Source organism: Engystomops pustulosus, chromosome 4 (genome assembly GCF_040894005.1).
Source record: "Engystomops pustulosus chromosome 4, aEngPut4.maternal, whole genome shotgun sequence".
Classification (NCBI taxonomy): Eukaryota; Metazoa; Chordata; class Amphibia; order Anura; family Leptodactylidae; genus Engystomops; species Engystomops pustulosus.
In genome coordinates this window covers 109,492,800-109,514,696 of record NC_092414.1, presented here as the reverse complement: position 1 = coordinate 109,514,696, position 21,897 = coordinate 109,492,800, and the positions used below count along the sequence as shown (strand labels likewise).

At 41.0% G+C, this 21,897-nt stretch overlaps 1 protein-coding gene across 4 annotated transcripts in view; it reads right to left on the bottom strand.

Annotated features, from left to right (window-relative positions):
* The window catches only part of PLXNB2 (plexin B2), a 158,984-nt gene extending 139,191 nt beyond the window's left edge, over window positions 1-19,793 (bottom strand). For 3 of the 4 annotated variants that reach the window (XM_072147042.1, XM_072147043.1, XM_072147046.1), the window contains exon 1: window positions 19,654-19,793. The gene's annotated coding sequence lies outside the window, so the exon portion shown is untranslated. The remainder of the gene's footprint in view (window positions 1-19,653) is intronic. The other variant, XM_072147047.1, reaches the window with a different exon arrangement.
* Between the last annotated feature and the right edge of the window lie 2,104 nt (window positions 19,794-21,897).

Genomic DNA, 21,897 nt, shown 5'->3' with positions numbered 1-21,897 from the left:
CTATTACAGCAAAAAAATTTGAAACTCCAATTGTCACTGGGGCAAAAAAAAAAAATTGTCGGGAACTACAATGATAAAATATACAGTTTCGACTTACATACAAATTCAACTTAAGAACAAACCTACAGTCCCTATCTTGTATGTAACCCGGGGACTGCCTGTATTGTTTGATGGAGAACGTACCTGTCTCAGCTAGATGAAACCCTCAAATAGGGCTACATATTTAAGTGACAGACCCCATTCACACATGATGGCAATGATAATCTTCGCACTAGAAATGCTGCATAAACTAACAAAAATAATTAAAAAAAATAATAATATATATATAAATTTTAATAGGGCAGTGTGAAAACATCTTAAGTATTGTTGATTAAGCATATAATCCTGTATCATAATCCAAAAAAAATAAAATAAATAAATCACCTCGGAAGAATACTCTTTTAGGTGAAAAACTATTCTAAATGTTGCCACTGTGAAATGGTGATCCGTATGCCCAAATACTGACACCACCTGGGTAAATCATTTACTGTGGTTTTCTGCATCGCATATTGTTGACTCTAAAATAGCTGCAGCCGATCAATCAGATTAAAGCACTGCCAGTGTTGCTACTGTGAAGAGATTTTTTCAAGGTTTGCAGTTCAATTGCATATGCATGAGTAGAGACTACATGAAGCCCAGAAGAGATGATGAGTTAATGCTCATTTGCATTGCTGGGCAACATGCAACCGAAGAGCACTCGGAAGTAAAGATGTTTAGTATAGCACCAGCGCTATATTTAGGACTTTCTAGCATGGAGAGCTGCTGTGCCACTCCATAAAGAATCTGGTCAATGTCACACTTAAAAACAAAAAAATAAAAAAATATTGGCGGGAAAAAAAAATTCATTCTTTGGATTCATTCCATTGATAGACAAGAATGTAGTTGGATGTCAGCCACATTTAGTTATAAATTGCATGTAAGGGTAACCTGGAGCATAAGGAACGTAATCTGCATAGTAATAAAAATGAAAATTTCTCTGCACACGTTTTACATGTGGGAGAGCTGGAAGGTGGTAGACTCCTATGAATCTCCAATCGAGATTACAGGGACATCATACTTCACCATGATGCTCAGAGTGTCACTGTGCCGGTCCAGGATTCACAGATACAGCACGGTCGTGTGCCCCCCCGCCTTATCATGTTCCAACAAAATAATCTTTCTCTTCTTGTTCTTGGTTCTCATGGGAGTAAAAACTTGTTAACTGTGCCCTGTATTGGATGGGCACAGGTGGCCAATTTAAAGGCCCTTATACCAACTACAGTCATGGCCATAAGTTTTGAGAATGACACAAATATTATATTTTCACATGATCTGTTGCCCTATGGTTTTTATGTGCGTTTGTCAGATGTTTTTATCACATACAGAAAGCTACATACAGAGTAACAAAAGCTTTTATTGACAGTTAGAATGAGTTAATGCAGCAAGTCAATATTTGCAGTGTTGACCCTTCTTCTTCAGGACCTCTGCAATTCTCCCTGGCAGCTCTCAATCAACTTCTGGACCAAATCCTGACAGATAGCAGTCCATTCTTGCACAATCAATGCTTGCATTTTGTCACAATGTGTTGGTTTTTATTTGTCCACCCGTCTCTTGATGATTGACCACAAGTTCTCAATGGGATTAAGATCTGGGGAGTTTCCAGGCCATGGACCCAAAATCTCTGTTTTGTTCCCTGAGCCATTTAGTTATCATCTTTGTTTTATGGCAAGGCGCTCCATCATGCTGGGAAAGGCATTGTTGATCACCAAACTGCTCTTGGACGGTTGGGAGAAGTTGCTCTTGGAGGACATTCTGGTACCATTCTTTATTCATGGATGTGTTTTTAGGCAAGACTGTGAGAGAGACGATTCCCTTGGCTGAGAAGCAACCCCACACATGAATGGTTGCAGGATGCTTTACAGTAGGCATGAGACAAGACTGGTGGTATCACTCACCTTGTCTTCTCCAAACAAGCGGTTTTCCAGATGTTCCAAACAATCGGAAAGGGGATTCAGAGAAAATGACTTTACCCCAGTCCTCAGCAGTCCACTCCCTGTACCTTTTGAAGAATATCAGTCTGTCCCTGATGTTTTTTCTGGAGAGAAGTGGCTTCTTTGCTGCCCTCCCTGACACCAAGCCTTGCTCCAAGAGTCTCCACTTCACAGTGCGAACAGATGCACTCACACCTGCCTGCTGCCATTCCTGAGCAAGCTCTGCACTGCTGGTAGCCTGATACTGAAGCTGAAACACATTTAAAAGATGGTCCTGGCGCTTGCTGGTCCTTCTTGGGCGCCCTGGAGCCTTTTTGGCAACAATGGAACCTTTCTCCTTGAATTCCTTGATGATGCGATAGATTGTTGACTGAGGGGCAATCTTTCTAGCTGCGATACTCTTCCCTGTTAGCCCAGTTTTGGGCAGTGCAATGATGACTGCACGCGTTTCTTTAGAGATAACCATGGTTAACAGAAGAGAAACAATATTGCCAAGCACCAGCCTCCTTTTAAGGTGTCCAGTGGTGTGGTTCTTACTTAATCATGACAGTTTGATCTCCAGTCCTGTCCTTATCAACACCCACACCCGTGTTAAAGGAACAATCACTGAAACGACATTAGCAGCTCCTTTTAAGGCAGGCCTGCAATGAAGTTGAAATGTGTTTTGGGGGAAAAAGTTCATTTTCTAGGCAAATATTGATTTTGCAATCAATTGCTGTTAAGTTGATCACTCTTTATAACATTCTGGATTATATGCAAATTGCCATTATAAAACCTGATGCAGTACACGTTGTAAAAATTAACATTTGTATCATTCTCAAAACTTATGGCCATGACTGTAGATAACAGTTCACTGGGTTATCATTTGTCTAAAGGCAAAATCAGGCGTATTTGAGGTCCGTATATTATCCTTTTCTTTTTTGCAGATGGCATACTGACCAATTGATTTCTATGGATGTGGAGACAGTGAGAAAAAAAAAATTGCAGCATGCACAGAATTCAATGGATCTGGACAGCACGTAATTGACATCCACATGGTCCATTTTTTCTTAACTGTTACTAGGCAACCAACTGAGCAGGGCAAATAGTAGAAACCCATCAATTTTTTTGACAAAAAGTGAAAAAAAACAAACAAAACAGATGACATACAGATGTGAAAAAAAAATGGGTGTGGATACAACACAGACTGAACAAGGGCATCATACGTCCATTTTTGGGAGTGTCCAACAAATCCGTCTGAATAAGCCCCAACATCTATACATCCCCACTCTCTGATATACGTGCACGAACAGAGATGCATGTATAATGAAAACACAGAAAAAGGTAAAAGTTGCATTTCGGACATTTGGGCGCCATTTCATGTTTCGGAGGTCACCGCCGGTTATAACTGTTTTTATATTTTGATGGACCGAGCATTTTGGGAGGCGGTGATACCTAATGTGTTTCTAGGGAAAGGGGGAATGATTTGAATGTTTAATACTTTATTAATTTTTACATTTTTTAACTTTCTTAGACCCTCTAGGGTACATTAACCTTCCCCTACTACTGTATTGCAGTATATGGTGTTTTTGCATACGATTCATTACAATGAGCCACTGGCTCATTGTAACGAATCTCCCAAAACCATGCAGCCCCGGTCTTGATGAAGACCAGAGGCTGTCATGCCAACCGATCACCGGCCCCAGATGACCTTCGGGGGAGCAGTGATCGGAGGAAACATGGGCGCCACCACGTTTTAAGTGCCGCCAGTGACTTTGCCGGCTGCCGAGAAGAGGATAACACCCGACCGCGAGTGATAGCGATGGGTCTTATACAGCAAAGCCCATCTCTGTATGAAGAGGGCTCAGCCCGTGAGCCCTCTTCATTCACCCTTTATAGCTCTAAGGCGGATATATCCGGCGCAGAGCGTGAAGGGGTTAACACCTTTGCGCACCACGACATACTAGAACATTGTGGAGCAGCAGGGGATGAATGGAGAGATCTCATGCGCTGAACTCTCTCCATGCACAGCGGGTGACAGAGGCAGGTGTGCTGGCTCCGATCTCCATGGGCGGACCGGCAGAGCAGCATAGTAGTGCAGTATGTTATATGAGCGATCAGACACCCCTGGGTTATAGTACCCTAGAAGTCCAGTGTGCCCCACAAAAAAAAAAAAAAAAACAAAACATTGAAATATGAAAAAGTTATTGGCTTCAGAATTTAGCAAAATATTTCATTGGCACAAAATATAAATTTTTTTTAATGTACCAAAACAAAATAAATAAATACTCTTTGATTGTGCCAACCCAAAGAAAAAGCAGATTTGTCATTTGAAGTGCACACTGAAAGCCATAAAAAAATTAGCCCAAAAGAAAATGCTGCGATTGTGTTTTTTTGCCAATTTCAATACACTTTTTTTTCCCCAGCTCTCCAGTACACAGGATGGATTGTGAAATGGATCCACCAAAAAGCTAGAATCACTGAACTCCACTCAGCCGTTCAGTTCAATGATTCCAAGTTTGGTCCGAGAAATCCCACAAGCTCACAGAGCATGTTTGTCAGTAAACTCGTTTGTCCAAATTCCTTGATATTTTTTGGTGGTTTTGTTCCAACTCTATTTCCATTTATATAGAATAGATATTTCCTCAAATTAATCTGGGTAATGAATGGACAGCTGTTTATTATTGTAATTCAGATATAAGCCCTGGTAAAAATAAAACATTGTACAGTTTTGGACTTGTGGTGCAAGATAAAATGCAGACATGTCTTTACAGGCCCGTCATCTAGTATCTTTATGTACCAAAGTACAAAACTGGCTATTTCATAACATAACTGAGTAAGTGCATTCCATCTGGAAATCCCCTGCCTGGCATCCGGTTAAAGAATCCAGTTCAGAGGCACTCCTTCAAGAACAAGCATGTAAGGAATATAGCAGAGTAAAATGCAGAGGTTTCATTGTGTGTTGTGGGCAAAAATCTAAATTGGAGTATGTGTGCAAGATGAAAGTGACTTCAACATGTAAATTACCTTTTCTGTAAATTCTATGCAGAGTACACCCCATGTGATAGTGAAAACTGTCAGAATGGAGGGTGGCTGAGGAATATTTCGGCTTCTCCATGCACTCTTTAATATAGCTGCAGATATCACAGGATGGGCAGGACTGCGATGGGGCAAGAGGCATAGGACGTTTGTAGTTTGAATTCAGTGTTGAGCCCATTTAGACCTAAACACTTGTGTTGGGGAACTAGTAACACATGTTTTGCCTTGTTGACTGGGAAGAAAAAAAAAAAATCTCCCCCGTTTCATAACATTTTTTTCTGGAAAGATCGGGGTAGGGTGCTCTATCCCAATTGTTGAGATAGCTGCTGGTTGCCACAAACAGGTAAATGATAAATGGCAAGGTGATTTTCATTGAATCTGGTGAACCCATGAACAGTCATGCAGATGCCCAAGAACACTTATCTGCCCAATTTCCACAGATTAGACAAATAGCTAAGTCTCCATAGTTACCAGCAGTGGGGAGTAAGGGGCGTGGAGATAGATATAGCTCGTACCACTGAGACACACACCTATTACACACTAATAGCACACCTTAATAAATTGATAAATAAGCTGATGCAAGTGTTTTATATTCTCCATGGTTAGAATAGTCCCGAAAAGGGGTCCATTCCAGAGTTCTACAAAGCAACGGGCTACTGTTGGAAAAAGTGCGTTTTACCACATTCCGACCAATGTTGCTGAATATTTTAGCAGCTACAGAATAAGTTTCTAATATCCTTAAATTGTAATTCAATATGTCATAGTTTAGAACACCTTGGAGAGTACAGCTATACTGTAACATTGATTATAAGTGCCAACTCATCATAGAAGCGTAGCAACCCATGAACTTTTACCAGGGTAAATGCAGATTACAAAATGAAAGTGAATTCATGGTTGTTTGCCTTGATTTGCAGGAATGTTTGACCTTGAGTCAATGTTGAGAAATAAAGCATGCACACAAAAGGAATGTGGGTGGAGAAGAAATTCTAGACCGTTCTTTACAGTCTCAAGTTCTGGGAAATTACACTCCTTAAAGGAAATCTACCACCAGAATGAAGGATTGTAAACCAAGCACACTTAGGCCCCTTTCACACTTGCGTTTTTCACGCATGTTTTCTGTGCATGCTTTTGACGTGCAGAACTTGCATTGCACTCTGACCCATTGTAATCAATGGGTCTTTTCAGGCTTGCATTTTTTTCCACGGACACACACGCGTTTAAATCTCGACATGCTCTACTTTTGCAAGTCACGCGCGTGAAAAACGCACCATATAAGTCTATGGAGATGCATCAAAAACGCATCGCAGTCTGAGACACTTGCAAGTCCAATACGTTTTTCACGCATCAATTGCCATAGAAAAGATAGAGCTCAGTCCCGAGTCCTTTCACATTACCTGCGCGTGAAAAACGCATTGAAAATGCATTGAAAATGTGTGTGAAAAACACGCGAGAAACTGAACAAACTCTGACTGAAAACTGATTGCACTCTGACGCAAAATGTGCATTTTTCACTGACCAAACCCTGATCTGCAACGCAAGTGTGGAAGGGGCCTAAGGGTGATGCCACACATGGTGTTTTGAGACCATTTTTGGTCCGTTTTTAAGCAGTCCATTAAAAAAAACGCATCCGTTTTTGACAGGTTTCACCAATTATCTTAATTAAAAATGGTCAAAAACGGATGCATTTTCAAAAACCACGTGTTTTTAAAAACGGAGGCGTTTAACGGACTGCTTAAAAACGGACCAAAAACAGGTTCAAAAGGCTATGTGTGACATCGCCCTCAGATGCTGGTGTACCCCACTGTGGCAGAGTCTGCTCCTTATTCAGCTTCTTATTCTTATGTTTTTAAGAAAATAAGGCTTTAAAATTATGCTAATGATTTAACCCCTTCAGGATGTAGCCAGTTTATGGCTTAATGGGGCGAGGTTCACTAGCAGCCTGAGAGAGATGAGTCACAGATACCAGACATGAGTCACAAAAGCTAATTAGCATATCAGAAAACATCTGTAATCAAGGTACAGGGCCCCACTGGCAGCTAATTTTAGGTGATATGGGGAGGATCTCTTGATCAGCAGGCATTGTTAGTCAGGGTGGTCAAAATTTCGTGACAGTTTATGGTTATAAAACTTTTGAACACTGTTACTTATTAAAGCGATTATGAGACTTTTTTAATCACACGTTGTACTTCATTTTAGTAGTAAATTTTGGCTGATAAGTTTTGCGTTTATTTATGAGAAAAAATTTGCCATTGTCAAAATCCCATATCATCTCATTTTTACACAGTTTTACCAACTATATTAGTTGCTGACTAACATTTACCATATGTCTGCTTTACATTTTTAAGATTTCTGAAATGTCTGGATAATTTATTTTGTCGCACTGCTTACATATCGAACGTTGGTTTTCTGTATTTTCAGGGAGATTTCAGCATTAGCTTTTTTGGGGTTAATTATGTTTATAAATGGGGTTATATAACATACATCAAACAGCTTTTAGGAAGATTGTAAACCCATTCATAGTACCGTAATTAAATCAAAATAGAGGTGAAATTTAGAATGGTCCAATTTTGTTGATAACAAGTTCATTTAGCCCTAAAATTGACACATTTCTAAAAGATACAAAGAGAAAACCCATCTTAAAATTTGTACCGAGACCCCCCCCCCCCCACATGTGGGCATTATCTGTTTTTTGAGTGCACATCGAGTCGCAGAAGGGAAGAGGCGCTCTGCAGTTGCCAGGATTGCACTACCTTGAGATGAGCTGATGAGCCGGCTACCCTGTTCTTTTCTATGGAGCTGATGGAGATCGCCTAGCGCCGTACTCGGCAATCTCAGTCAGCTCCATAAAGATAAACGGGACAGCCCAACTATGATAATTCTGCAGGGAAATTCTATGCCACCGCCGCCCCCTCTCAAAATTTTTGACAATAGAAGTACAATAGAAGATAACACTTGCGTAGAAAACCAAAGCAACTCAGATCATACCAGCCACTTCTGACCATAAATAACACAGATAATCTACACTGCTCAAAAAATATAAAGGGAATGCTTGAGCAACACAATGTAACTTCACGTCAACCAGTGCAGTCAGAGGCAACCTGATTGCCATTAGGTACTCGGGTGAGATCCTCAGGTCCATTGCAGGTCTATATGCAGATGCAGTGTAGTGTGGCAGTCTGGCTTTAGTGTGACAGCAGTTCCTACGTTATGAAGGCATTGAAGTTATGGGCTGGCCTGCCTGTTCTACAGACCTGAATCCAATCAAGCACATCTGGGATATCGTGTCTCAGTTCGTCCACCATTCAGGGCCGGGACAAGGGGCAATCGCCTCGGGTGCTACTCTCGCCTCCCATCCTCTAGGGCCCAGGCGCACGCGTGCTGTTGACGTCATTGCTCAGGCGGCACCTGGGTCCTAGAATGAAAGGACGTCGCGTTGCGGGACAGAGGTAGACGATTATTATTTTTTGGGGCCTGGGGGGAGGAACTTGCTGTCTATATACTACGGGGCTGGCTGGATATATATTGGCTGGCTATATACTGAGGACATGGGCTACCTATATACTGGGGAAGTGTGCTGGGACTAATGAGGGGGAAATTATGGTAGTCTATATTTAAGTATATTGATGGGTCGCAGTGTTTAATCTGTATATAAATGGGGCACTTCGCTGTTATCTAGGGGACATATTGAATATTGAATGTGATTCTTGTGTAATGGCCGAGTTTGGAGATGTTCACCAGATGCCAGTGACCAAGGTGGCAAATTCTGCAGAGATAAGTCATGACTCGGAGAAGTTCCCATAACGTTCTCTACCTGATGTAGGATTAGCAACAAGGAGGAAGAGCGTGATGAACCAGGCCAACACAGACATAGAAAGAGACAGCAGCAACCTAACAGTAAGTGATGAAGTGATGTGCCCGAGTGCAGGACGTGCAATGCATATATTGGTCTATATATATATATATATATGTATTCATGTGAGTAGTAAATAATTTCTGTATATATGTATAAGTGCAGGATATGATTATGTGCAGTTTATTTATTGATGGTAAATATTTATATGTGCGGCCCAGTCATTGGCATCTATGTGCTTGGTATATTCATTGCTGGAATATATTTATGTGTTTGCTGCATTCTTTCTGGTATAAGCATTGCAGGTATTTTCACTAGAGAGACATATTTTTCTATTCTACGCTATATTCATGGCTGGGAGGCCTTATTGTAGAAGTTTCCATTCCAGTTGGTCTTTCTTATTTTTAATGGGGGCGCATTTCATTATTCCCGTTAGGAACAGTCCTAATTTGGCAGTGTTGGGGAAGGGGAGCACAATTTAGCTTGTCTGCCTAGGGCACCAAAATTCCTCGTCCCGGCCATTTCACCATCACATTGCACCACAGACTGTCCAGGAGTTGTCTGATGCTTTAATGCATGCCTGGGGGGAGATCCCCAAGGAGAACATATGCCACCACATCAGGAGAATTTCCTGGCATTAAAGGGAGATCACATGAGGGCCACACACACACACACACACACACACTACTGAGTAGGGTTGCACAATGTACAATAATAATTCCTTTATGTAGCGCCTACAAATTCTGCAGCGCTGCACAGAGCTTGCCAAATCAGTCTTTGTACCACGGGGGCTCACAATCTAATCAACCTACCAGTATGTTTTGGAGTGTAGGAGGAAACCTACACAAACAAGGAGAGAACATACAAAATCTTTGCAGGTGTTGACCTGAATTGGACTTGAACCCAGGACCCCAACCCTGCAAGGCTGCAGTGCTAGCCACTGAGGCACTGTGCTGCCCATATCAAAACCTCTATACTAAAGGTCAGAATGTTTCAATATTGGGTTTCTGTCATTTTCGCTGCTGTTATGCAGATTTCGAGTCCCTTACAGGACTCCACCCTTTTTCGTTTTTGTTATCTGCAGGACAAATTGTACTTTTTAATGGCACCATTTAATATTGTACTGGGAAAAGAATTCCAAGTGCGGTGAAATTGACAAAAAACCCCAAAACAAACACATTTGTGGTGTATTCTTGTGGACTCCGTTTTGACGGCTTTCATTCTCTGCTCCATATGACACTTCCCATTTATTCTTTGGGCCGGTACAATCACAGGAATACCAAATTTATATAGGTTTTATAAGGTTTTAGTAGATTTTAAAAAATGTAAATCATTTGAAAAAATATTTGGCATTTTGCTTAATTCTGAGGTTAACAACTTTTCCACACTTTGGTGTACGGAACGATGTAAGGTAGTGCTGACATTTTAATTCATATCAATTTGAGACCTATCTAACTGTGATAATTTTTTTAATATATGTAAAAATGGCAAAAAAAAAGTGTCCATTCAGAGACTCAGGTGCTATTTTCTATTGCGGTGTTCACGGACGGTTATAAAGTTTTTAAAATTTTGATAAAATGGGCATTTTGGGACGCGACAAAACCAAACATGTTTATGATTTTTACTGTTTATTTTTATATGCAGTCTAGGGAAAGGGGTGTGATTTAAACCTTTACTTTTTTTTTTACTATTATTTCAGACCCTGTATGGTACTTTAACCCTGCAGGGTCTGATTGTTTATACTATATACTGCAATACTGCTGTAGTCATTTCAATAATAGCCTATGCACCCTGAACAGTTTTAATTCATTTAATGCCTTATTCTTTTCAACTACTCCCGATATCTTATAGCACTCAAAATTAGGGAATTGGTGCCCTCCTAATACTGAGCCACATTTATTTCTCTGGAGGCATTTCAACTGAAATTGTATCAGCCTGAAATTTGATTTTCCACTTTGATTTTAAGATTAATTCAAAATCCAGAACTACCATGTGGTATTACTTTGTATTTTCATTTGATTGATTTTTTTAAGTTAATGTTTTACAGTTATGTTTTACACATTCCACTATGTAATGAATCTAGGATATAGTATTTTAGTGTTCTCCTTACTTTCTTGGGCAGCATAATACACCTATTTTGCAGAGAACATGCCTTGAACACTCTCCATAGACCTCAGTCAGTCAACTCCAGACAACTGCTGCATACGACCAAGAGATGCAGTATACCTTTGATGGCAAACCTTTTAGACACTGAGTGCCCAAACTACAATCAAAACCCACATTTTTAACAAAGTGCCAATGCAACAATTTAAGCAGTAACTTATTACTCCCTGCTCTGTCACAGGTTTAAATTGTATAGGTACCAGAGAACACCAATACAGTAAAAAGAAGGAGAAGTTCGGATTATCATTGTAACTTCCTTCCAGGGTCCTGGGCTGCCTGGGAGTACAAGAGGCCTTGAGTCCTGTTTGGCGAACTCTGTGATGGGGTGAAGGCACGGGTGCCTACAGAGAGGGCTCCGAGTGCCACCTCTGGCAGCCGTGCCATAGGTTCACCACCACTGCCGTAAAGCATATCATTGAATGTTGTTACAAATCTCATCCCATATAAACAGAAGTAAAAAATTAAAAAAAAAAAAAACCTTTCAGAAATTGAAAACATTTTAAGAAATTAATAGGTCCCAAAATGTGATTTTAAAGAGTCAAAAAAGAAAATATACGATACTTCCCTTTCCATGATGTCATATACCATACGGTTTTAGACTTAACCAATATGAAAATAAAGCACAAGAGGTCACGCCAAATAGTAAAAGGACTTGTGCACTCACAGTTCAGTAACTCATTTGAGCTCTTAACTACAAGGAAAAGCTTTCAGTTAATTGACAAAGTAAAATAAATCACACAAGTAAAATATTACATCTTCTAGCACGTGAACAGTGAATCAGACATTTAACCATTCCTGACCTGGCTTGCCATCTTACATCACATTCTAATGGATTACCACACACAAAAAAAAAACAACTAATAAACAACGATAATAATTTGAAAAAAAAAAATCTATTGAACTTTAGGTTGAGCCACTTTTCTATAGCACTCTTGCTTTTTGATAACATATAGACGGTCCACTACTTAAGGGCACCCAACTTACAGACGACCCCTAGTTAAAGACGGTCCCCTCTGTCCACTGTGACCTCTGGTGCAACTTTACTATAGTCCCAGACTGCAAGGTTTAACTGTAAAATGTCTGTAATGAAGATTTATGGATAATCCTTGGTCCCATTATTATCAGCAAAACAAACTAGAAAATAAGATCAAAACCTGTACACGTAAAAAACGTGTAAATAGCTGTCTTTCAACTTGAAACTATAGCACAATACTGACACTACAGACAATGATATGCCTATGAAATTGTGACTAGTAAATTCAGTGTTTTGAAAGCATATGGAAATAGAAAGCAGCCAGAAGCACACATTATAGGAAGCTATAGCTCTTCTTATAAAGAGAAACTATGTCAGCTAGTAGGTCAGTTGGGTGGGACAGAAATGGAAGCAGAACAGCTGCACTTCCATAATTGCCCTTTCTTACAACCTGGCCCAGGAAAATACTCTACTCATTTCTCCAAATGTCCACTTTCTCCTGAAAAGGTTCGTATTCTTGTTGCCATTGATCACTGAGGCTTTGTTCACATGTGACGTTTACATTGCGTTTTCAAACTCAATACAACAGCCGAGGAAGGGAGATTTGCCTAATTATATTGCTGAAAAAGATTGCAAAAAGTTGGAAATATTTATCGCTGCTTCTATGTCAGTTTTCTGGTGTAGAAGCAGTGGAATAATTTCAAATTCTTAAATACGTGTGCGTGGAGGGGGCCTAGCAGGGCACGACAGCCAGTGGAAGGGTGGTCACAGGGTATTCCAATCCTGTACCTGCGTTCTTTTGCAAAACCAGCTTTCGCTAGTTCACTACGTCGGGTACAAACTGACATAATTTTGCTCGCCGAACAAATATGTTCATTGACAAACTTTGGAAAGACTGAACCCAAAGTGTGTAAAGAGGATTAGAAGTCCATGGAGGCAAGTTTCTGAGGTAAAATTATTCTAGTTGCCCATGGAAACCAATTAGAACTCAGCTTGAATTTTATAAACTGCTGTGGGAAAATGAAAGCTGTGTTCTGATTGGTTGCCATGGGCAACAAAAACAGTTCTCACTTCTGAGAAATCTCCCCTAGTAGTTTTATTTGCAGCTTGCATTTACGATGACTTAAGCCAGTGATGGTGAACCTTTTAGAGACTGAGTGCCCAAACTATAACCAAAATCCACTTATTTACCGCAAAGTGCCAACATTGCATTTTAAGCAGTAACTTATTGCTACCTGCTCTTCAACATTTATCAATCATATCGGCCCCTTGAGGTCACTAATACAGTTGAAAGAAGGAGGGCACATTCAGACTATCATTGTAGTTTCTCACCAGGGTCTCTGTACAGTAAGAATGAGGGGTCTAGTACGATGACCTACAAAGATACTGCAGTTCTATCAACACCTTCTCACTTTTTACCGCAGTTCCAAACAGCCAATTAAGTGTCGTTTCAAAATAGCACTGATTGTAGCATCTCTTAAATTGCCTGGGTCTGCAGGAAGATTTGGTGAATTTGGTCCTGTTTGGTGAGCTCTGTCTTGGGGTCAATGGCCTGAGTGCCCACAGAAAGGGCTCTGAGTGCCACCTCTGGCACCCGTGCCATAGGTTCGCCACCACTGATTTAAGCGGTCTGTACCTCCAGGTCTCTAGTACACAGAGCCACAAGCCTGATGTGATCTGAAAGAGGAGATCCCTGCCTTTAAAATCACCCAAACTATTTCTATAGACACCTGGTGACAGGTCATCTTAAAGGGAGTCTACATGCTTTTCACCATACAAAGCAGCAGACAAGGTTAGGGCTAAATCACATGATCATGTCCGTGTATTTGCAGCATTTCACAGGTTGAACACTATTCTTAGGATGGGAGTCCAAGCATCATAGTTATACATGTTGCCCCAAACTACAGGACCACAGCACTGTACTGTAATCATCCTTACAGTATGGTACTCTTGGTCCACAGCAATGCAAGGACCTTCATCATATTTAACCATGATGCCGGGTGTCCAGTCCACGGTATAGTGTTTGACACATGATATTCAACACCACATGGTTCGGGATTCATAAACCAAGCACGTTTATGTGCTTTAGCCCTAAGGTAGTATCCCAGGAGATCTGTGTAACCATACCTATGTGAGCATTAGAAGCAGCAGGATTGTGAAAATTGAATTTATATGACAATATTGTAGCTGGACTTGGAGTACTGGAGAGTCTCCTCACACTCCTGTGTTTGATCTCTGCATACAAACTGCTCCCTCAATGCTGTTAATTTTGCCACCAAGTATATGAATACTCTCTATTGTCACAGGCGGACAGTAGTAGGCTGGATCAGGCAGTCTAGGAGCCCCCCATTTGACAGCCAATAAGCATACTAGGTGCCACTAAATAAGAGCAACAGTTTCTTAGGTTTTGTAAGGACAAGAGAAAAAATTCCATTGGCGCCAGAACCCCAGGAGCAAATAGTTTGTCGACCAAATAGTAATTGTGACCAAATTATGACGGATTTGGTTTAAACAGAAATAAACACTTGCTCCGACAATAACTTTGTTTTTATTTCTAAATAGTTTGCACAGCAAGGAATAAGAAGCTTTTGGAATGTGCACTATGTATTGATTCAGTAGCCTCATACAATAGTAATGTGAATGCACTTAATTCACAGGACAATTAAACCTTGGGTTAAAAGGCTCCCACAGAGCTGCACCAGTGCAAACGTTTACAAATTATACTGTCAGGAGGCCAATAATGGATCTGAATGTGAATGCATCAAAACAAAGTTTCCTTGTGGATTAGTCAAATATACTCAACACTGGCAAAGGACTGATTGATACCCAGGATAATTGAGCGGACAGAAATATAACAGAAAAGTGGTACAAAGCATCATAGCATGCCTGCAGTTTATGTACAGACCTCCGGAGTTGTGCAATGAAGCTTTATGGCAAGCTACACAATCTTCAGTCTGAGTGGTGCTGTATATGGTCGTTTCTAGAAAGGCACATTCCCCATAAGGCTGGGGATACACATGTTGGAAAGGCTGTGGATTGGTTGGCAAAACTGTAGACACACTAAAAACCAGTCAAAAATGCTACATTCTGGAGCTACTTTCTGTGATTGTTCTGCAGCAAGGAGGCACGATTCAACCACTACATTTCAAAGGTTCAATTCCACTCTGAATCTGCAGCAATAATGGGACCCCACCACCAGCTTTTACACCACTAAACTAACACAGCATCCTAAGAAAGCATCCAAACCACGTCACAGAACTGTATAGTTAGGATTGTGTGCTGCAAAAAAACATCCAATTTCCAACATGTGTCCAAAGGGGTTGTCTTGACTATTAGAAAAAAAAATGTGTGGGCTGGGGAGGGCTTTTAAAAAAATTAAGCTTTACTCAGTACCTCTATTGCTTCCGGTGTCCCACACAGCGTTCAGTCTGAGCCTTGGCCCTCCTCATTTGCAGCAGCTCTGTTCCGGCAACTTTCAGTCACCAGAAGCAGTCATGACCCTGAAAACAAACAGTGGTACAGCCACAACAGACTGTGGCGTGGGACACCAAGAGTGCTGGAGCAGGAGAGTACAGCTATATATTTTTTTTTTTTTTTAAAAAAGCCCACACCAGCCCAGCTTCTACACTTTTCTAATAGTTGGTAAACCCCTTTAAATGACCATATCTCTGGGTTCATCTTTTACTTTCATTGTAAGGAATTTTTCAGGCCACCTAATAGTCTTCATACCAATAGGTCATACATACAGCACAGACCAAAAGTTTGGACAAAACTTCTCATTCAAAGAGTTTTCTGTATTTTCCTGACTATAAAAATATATGTAGATTGACACTAAAGGCATCAAAACTATGAATTAAAGGGAACCTGTCACCAGGAGACCCATTTTTAGCACTCCCCCAGTCCCCACAGAGCATAGTACATACACTACCAAAGTGTTTTTGTATAAAAAATTGGTTTTACTGAAAAAAAGATATGTTATATTGTACCTTTCATTAGCATCTGCTGTGTGACTAGGCAGTTGCCTTTTGGGGGGAGCTGGAAAGGAGCAGTTCCCCCCACCCTTGAGAAACATGTGACCTTTTCAAATATATGAATAACTCCCAACACTTGGGATTGGCTGTAGAGCAGCAGGGGGCGTCGCTAAGCCCAGTGATGGGTGTTTTCATATATTTGAAAAGGTCACATGGAGAAGCTGTTCCCAAGGGTGGGGGGGGAACTGCTCCTTTCCAGACCCTCCCAAAAGGCAACTGCCTAGTCACACAGCAGATGCTAATGAAAGGTACAATATAACATATCTTTTTTTTCTGTAAAACCAATTTTTAATACAAAAACACTTTGGCAGTGTATGTACTATGCTCTGTGGGGACTGGGAGAGTGCTAAAAATGGGTCTCCTGGTGACAGGTTCCCTTTAACACATGTGGCATTATATAATTAACAAAAGGAGTTTTCCCACAAATTCAAGTTAAGGTCCCCACAGATCACGAAAACAAGGGGGTCCCATGTACCTCAGTTGGACCCCTAGTTGCTCCATGAGAGTAATGAAGCAGAGGGCCGTGCATGACCGTTCTGCTCCATAATTTCCAATGGAGTCCCTGGAACTTGCTGAGTGCCGCATTCGTCGATCTCCGTCAGCTCCATAGGGATGAATAGAGCAGAACGGTCATGCACGGCCCTCTTCTCAATTACTCTCATGGAGCAACGAACGGCTGTTTACCTGCGATTTCTGAGGCTGGTAACTCGGATGAACTTATCCTCCGCAGCAGAGATGACTCTTAGTGTTCCTTTACTGCTGTGGTCCTTGCGTGAGCCAGTTTCTTTGTAGCGCTTGATGTTTTTTTTTCAACTGCACTTGGGGACACTTTCAAAGTTTTCCCAATTTTTCAGACCGACTGACCTTCATTCCTTAAAGAGGACCTGTCAACCAGAATAATCTTTAATACATAGCCCTCCGAACTCAGCTTACGGTGGTCCGGTGTATTCATGAAGGGTGGTCCAAGACGCTCCCCTCTCCTTAGCTTCTCCCCCGAACCGCCCCTCCCACACCATATGCCAAAGGTGATTGCCAGGCTTCATGCTGCAATCACCGCCTCCTCATGAATATGCTTGGTCCAGCGTTTGGAGGGCTATTTAGTGCAGTGTTTTATATGCATGTTCCCATAAAACTAGCAATTTAACACCGCCATTACTAGGGTAGGGCTAGGGAGCTGCTTACTTTACATTAGCTCCTAGAGGGATTATTCTGGGTGACAGGTCCTCTTTAAAATAATGATGGTCACTTGTTTTTCTTTACTTAGCTGCTTTTTTCTAGCCATAATACAAATTCTTACAGTGTATTCAGTAGGATAATCAGCTGTGTATCCACCCGACCTCTGCACAACACAACTGATGGTCCCAACCCCATTTATAAGGCAATAATCCCACTTATTAAACCTGAAACAAACCAAGGAAAGAGGAGGAGGGAACATTAAAAAAACAAAGTGATAGGGCAAGGCATGTTGATCAGTAGGTAAGGGACAGCAAAGGCTTAGCAACAACACCTAGAGTCTTTACAAAGACTGGATGAAGACTGAGTTCTGGCAAGTGTATATGTGGTCCATAACCCTGGGGAGCGAGAGATCCAAAATCTAGTAAAGTGTTAAGGCTAGTCTATGCAAGGCCTAATCTGAGGACTGTTTTTCTAAGTTATATGTGGAATACTGAAAAGAGGTTTTAACAATACACAGAAAAAGTACTTTGAACACTTTATGAAAGGGACACAAGTAAAGCCACACTAGCCCACTGGTTTGACTAATGTCTTATTGGCCAAGTGCACCATTATAAGCCATAACCCAGGTTATTGACATGAAGTAAGCCAAGATAGGATATTCTAACAGGACTCCAAACACATGATTGAAAGTACAATGGTCAAAGATCTTCTGCATGAAGATTATGTTATGCATTATCCTACTATGGAATCTCTCTCTCTCTCAAAGTAATCTAATCTTATAAAGTGTCCTACCTGGAACACATCTCCAGCCAGTATTTCTCACCATATCTTCAACAATAATTAAAAGCAAATTACTACTAAAAGTGATAATGGTTAATAGAGCTTCATTACCATATTTACACAATGATTGTGGTTACTATATTTACTGTGTCAATGTAATTTATCCCACAATAACATATGAGAACACACAAACATCTGCCAGCAAATTCCACGAAGAAAAGGCTCTAAGATTATAACAATATTTTGTACCTACAAATTTACAAGCCTTTTATAGCCATTTACTTTCTCAAAAAAATACTATAATTAGTTAAAAAAAAGGAATCTAAGAAAGGTGAAATTCTGAATTGTAGGAGAACGGCAATGTGTATACGTCACTAGATTCTTGCACCACAGCCCTGGGAGCTTGCATATTATATGACAGCCTTCCCAAGATGTGGTCAAAGGGTTTGTGGGAAGAAAAAGCAGTCAGACCACCTTATAGAGCTCATGAAATCTGGTATCAATCTGGAGCTTTCACTACTAGTACTGGAGCCCAGCAGCAGTGTACATGTTGTTTCTACAGTCACAATACACACAAAAAGCAGCAAAATGCATAATAATGCTGAAGTAAAGATGGTACAACTAGTATCACAATGCTGCAGTGGTGTAGGTTCACATCAGCACTTCCCTGCTCTCATCATACTGAAAAGTTTAGAAATTGGGGGGTGGGGAGGGGGTTGGTCACACTTCAGCAATGCTAAAAAACAAACAAGAACAAACATGTCTTTACAGACCAGACACAGATGTCCTCTCCCCAACCCTTCAGAGCAAACATTAAAGTAATGCAATAAATGAGATAACAAAACACAAACATGACATGGTATATTGGCCTCTTTAACAGTTTAGATCCAACTCCCTTTCCTTTAACTGTTAACCCCTTTGATAGTCCACCCTTCTTTCAACACCCCCTAATGCTAAGCCTTTAGATTACTAACCCCTTATACTAGGATGACCCGTAACGTAGCCTCCAGAGTGTTGCTATAACCCCCATTCCTGACGCTGCCTGATAATAGCAAGTCCTATCAATCAGACAATGTTCTGACTGATTTTCAGCTAAAATCATAGAAATCATGGCGAAACTGTACAACCCATTATTCCACAAGATCGATTTCCTCCATCTAATACTGCCCATATGATCAGGATGGATCTACTGGGCACCAATAATGTTATGGATAGGAAAAATATAACCTTTTAACCTCAATCCGGAAATGTAAAAAATGTGAATACTAGTCTCGTAATTGCGACATATACCTGGCAAGGTGACAAGACATAGGTCACATTGAACAAATCGGGATAATCATGTAGAAGAACAGCACCAGGACTCAATATGGGGGCACAAGATTGCAGAGGCCACTACACCCTGTAGTCTCCATACACTTTATACAGTGAGGAGACTGCATGTCCCATACCTCCATTACCTGCAGGTACACAGCCACAAGAGGAAGTTACCAGTCATAAGTTAGTGCCCACATTCTGCATAATAAGCCTGAGGCAGCGCCACATAACTTCCAGTCAAAGTCCTGGAAGACAAGCGAGAGACTGTCCCCGCACCAATGGCCACACACTGATCAGCTCCAACAGGTGACAGGAGAGGAGCAGACAAGCGCCACTCACCCGAGTCCCTGCTCTCTTCCGATGTAATATGTGTCAGCCGGCGGCGCCCATCTCTGTGAGGAGAATTCCTGGTACTGAATGAGAGAAGCCAGGCACAGACACACCTGTGGGCGATGCACACATCCGCTCCCCAGCACAATACCAGACAGGAAACAGAAAAAGAAATCCAGAGGAGAAAAGCGAGAGACGAGTCCTCCTCCCTCTCCTCCCCTCCGCTCAGGATCAGGTTACAGCCCGGCCGTGCCTGGCTGACAGGAATGGCAGGGGCGGGAAGAGCAGACACAACCACAGCTAGGTTGGTTATTCAAGGTAATCTTAGGAAACAATTCACACAATTGGTAATAAATGTTGCCAAATGTTAAGCATGAAAACTGTTACAATCACCATGAAAACAAAAGAAGAAAAAAACATAACAATATCTAACTGGACACCAAAAAATGTCTTTAAGACGCTTACCCCACAGAGGGCGATGCTTTAGCCTCTGAAAATGTAACTGGTGTTTATGAAGGGTTCAATGGCTTTAGGCTACTGATGTCACATAGGTTGTCACATTCAGCAGATTACTGATGTCACATTGCCACCACACAGAGGGCAATGCCAGTGTCACAGGGAGACAAGGTGCATCCAGTGCAGCGCCCTTTGCCCCATAACTTATTATTCCCACACAGTATAATGCCCCCTTAGTGGCGCCCAAATAATAAAATGATTATTGTTTAACCCTGTAACTTTCTTTTTTGATACAACCCCTTTAATTTTTAACTTTAAATGTTTTACCTTTTTTCTATAGGTCTGTGAAATTCAGATGGTCTACTGTACTTTGTGTACTATATTGGTACTATATTCAGTGGCGTAACTAGGAGTGGCAGGGCCCCATAGCAGGCTTCAGCATGGCCCCCCCTTCCCAATTAAAAATTATACATATTTGTACACTCACACATGCAAGTTACAGTCACACATTTATACACTTATGCACACTGATATAGAGCATATACACACACATACAGTGACATCTACAAACACACAGCATATATACACACATACAGTATATGCAGACGCCATGTACACAGATGCAGCAAATATACATCACATATATGTTATATACACAGGTTCGGACTGGAGTATCTGGGGCCCACCAGAGAAAATGACATTTGGGGCCCACCCATTATAAATAAAGAATGCAAGACTATGCATAAATAAATTGTAAAACCTGCTATATTTTCTTGTGCAAAGAACACATCTTTGTGCATTAGTATCCTCAATTAATGTATAAGTAACAGGTAAAAAAAACGAATTCACTTAACAACCAAATAGAGACATGTGTAAAATTAGGCGTTTTGGTGAAACAGGGACTCCTTGCATCACATATTACTATGATCCATGGAGTAGAGTCCATGAAAAGGACAGTGCATAGTCTATGATTCACAGACTGACCACAGCAATGTGAAACTGACCTTACATATGTTTTTACTGTTTTTCAGCAAGCCTTTTTAAAAACTGCTTCACTACTGCATTGTAAAGAACTGCACTCAATTTTGAGGCTTCTTTTGGAGAACATTATTAATTTTGCAGGCAAAACCTGATCATTGAGAAATTGTTTCTTGAATCTTAGCCAACTAAATGAGGTCTGCTGCAGTTGTGATGTAGTTCTAACTACACTGGGCCACATTTAGCAAAACGAGTGCAGTTTGTACTATGTGCAATTTGACTGTGGAGTGTGCAGAGTGCGCCAGATTAATGAAAACTTGTCTTCATGCACTGCTCGAGGAATGTGCACCAGTCTCAGTAATAAATGTGGTGCCTGGTCCGACTGCAGAATTGTCCGTCTTCCAAGTGGCATAACATTTTTACTTTTCAATAATTATTTACTTTTATTCTATGGGTTGTTACGGACGCGGTGATACTATATTTGTGGGGTTTGTGTTATGATGTTATATGTCTCTTTATATGTTATGGGGCTTATGGGCATTTTTAGTGCTTTATCACTTTATTTTTTATTGAAAAACATTTTTTTTACTTTCTCCACCATGGGACATGAACAAGCAATCATCTGATTGCTTGTTCGTGATAACATCCTGCGATACTGATGTATTGCAGGGTATTAGCAGTGTATCCCGATGCCGGTTTGGCTCAGATCTTGAGCTGATATATCGGACACAGAGCGCTAAGGGGTTAAGGGTCCCCCCTCCCCCAAGAGCAGTCATCAAGGGCCCCCCTCCCCCGAGAGCAGTCATCAAGGGCCCCCCT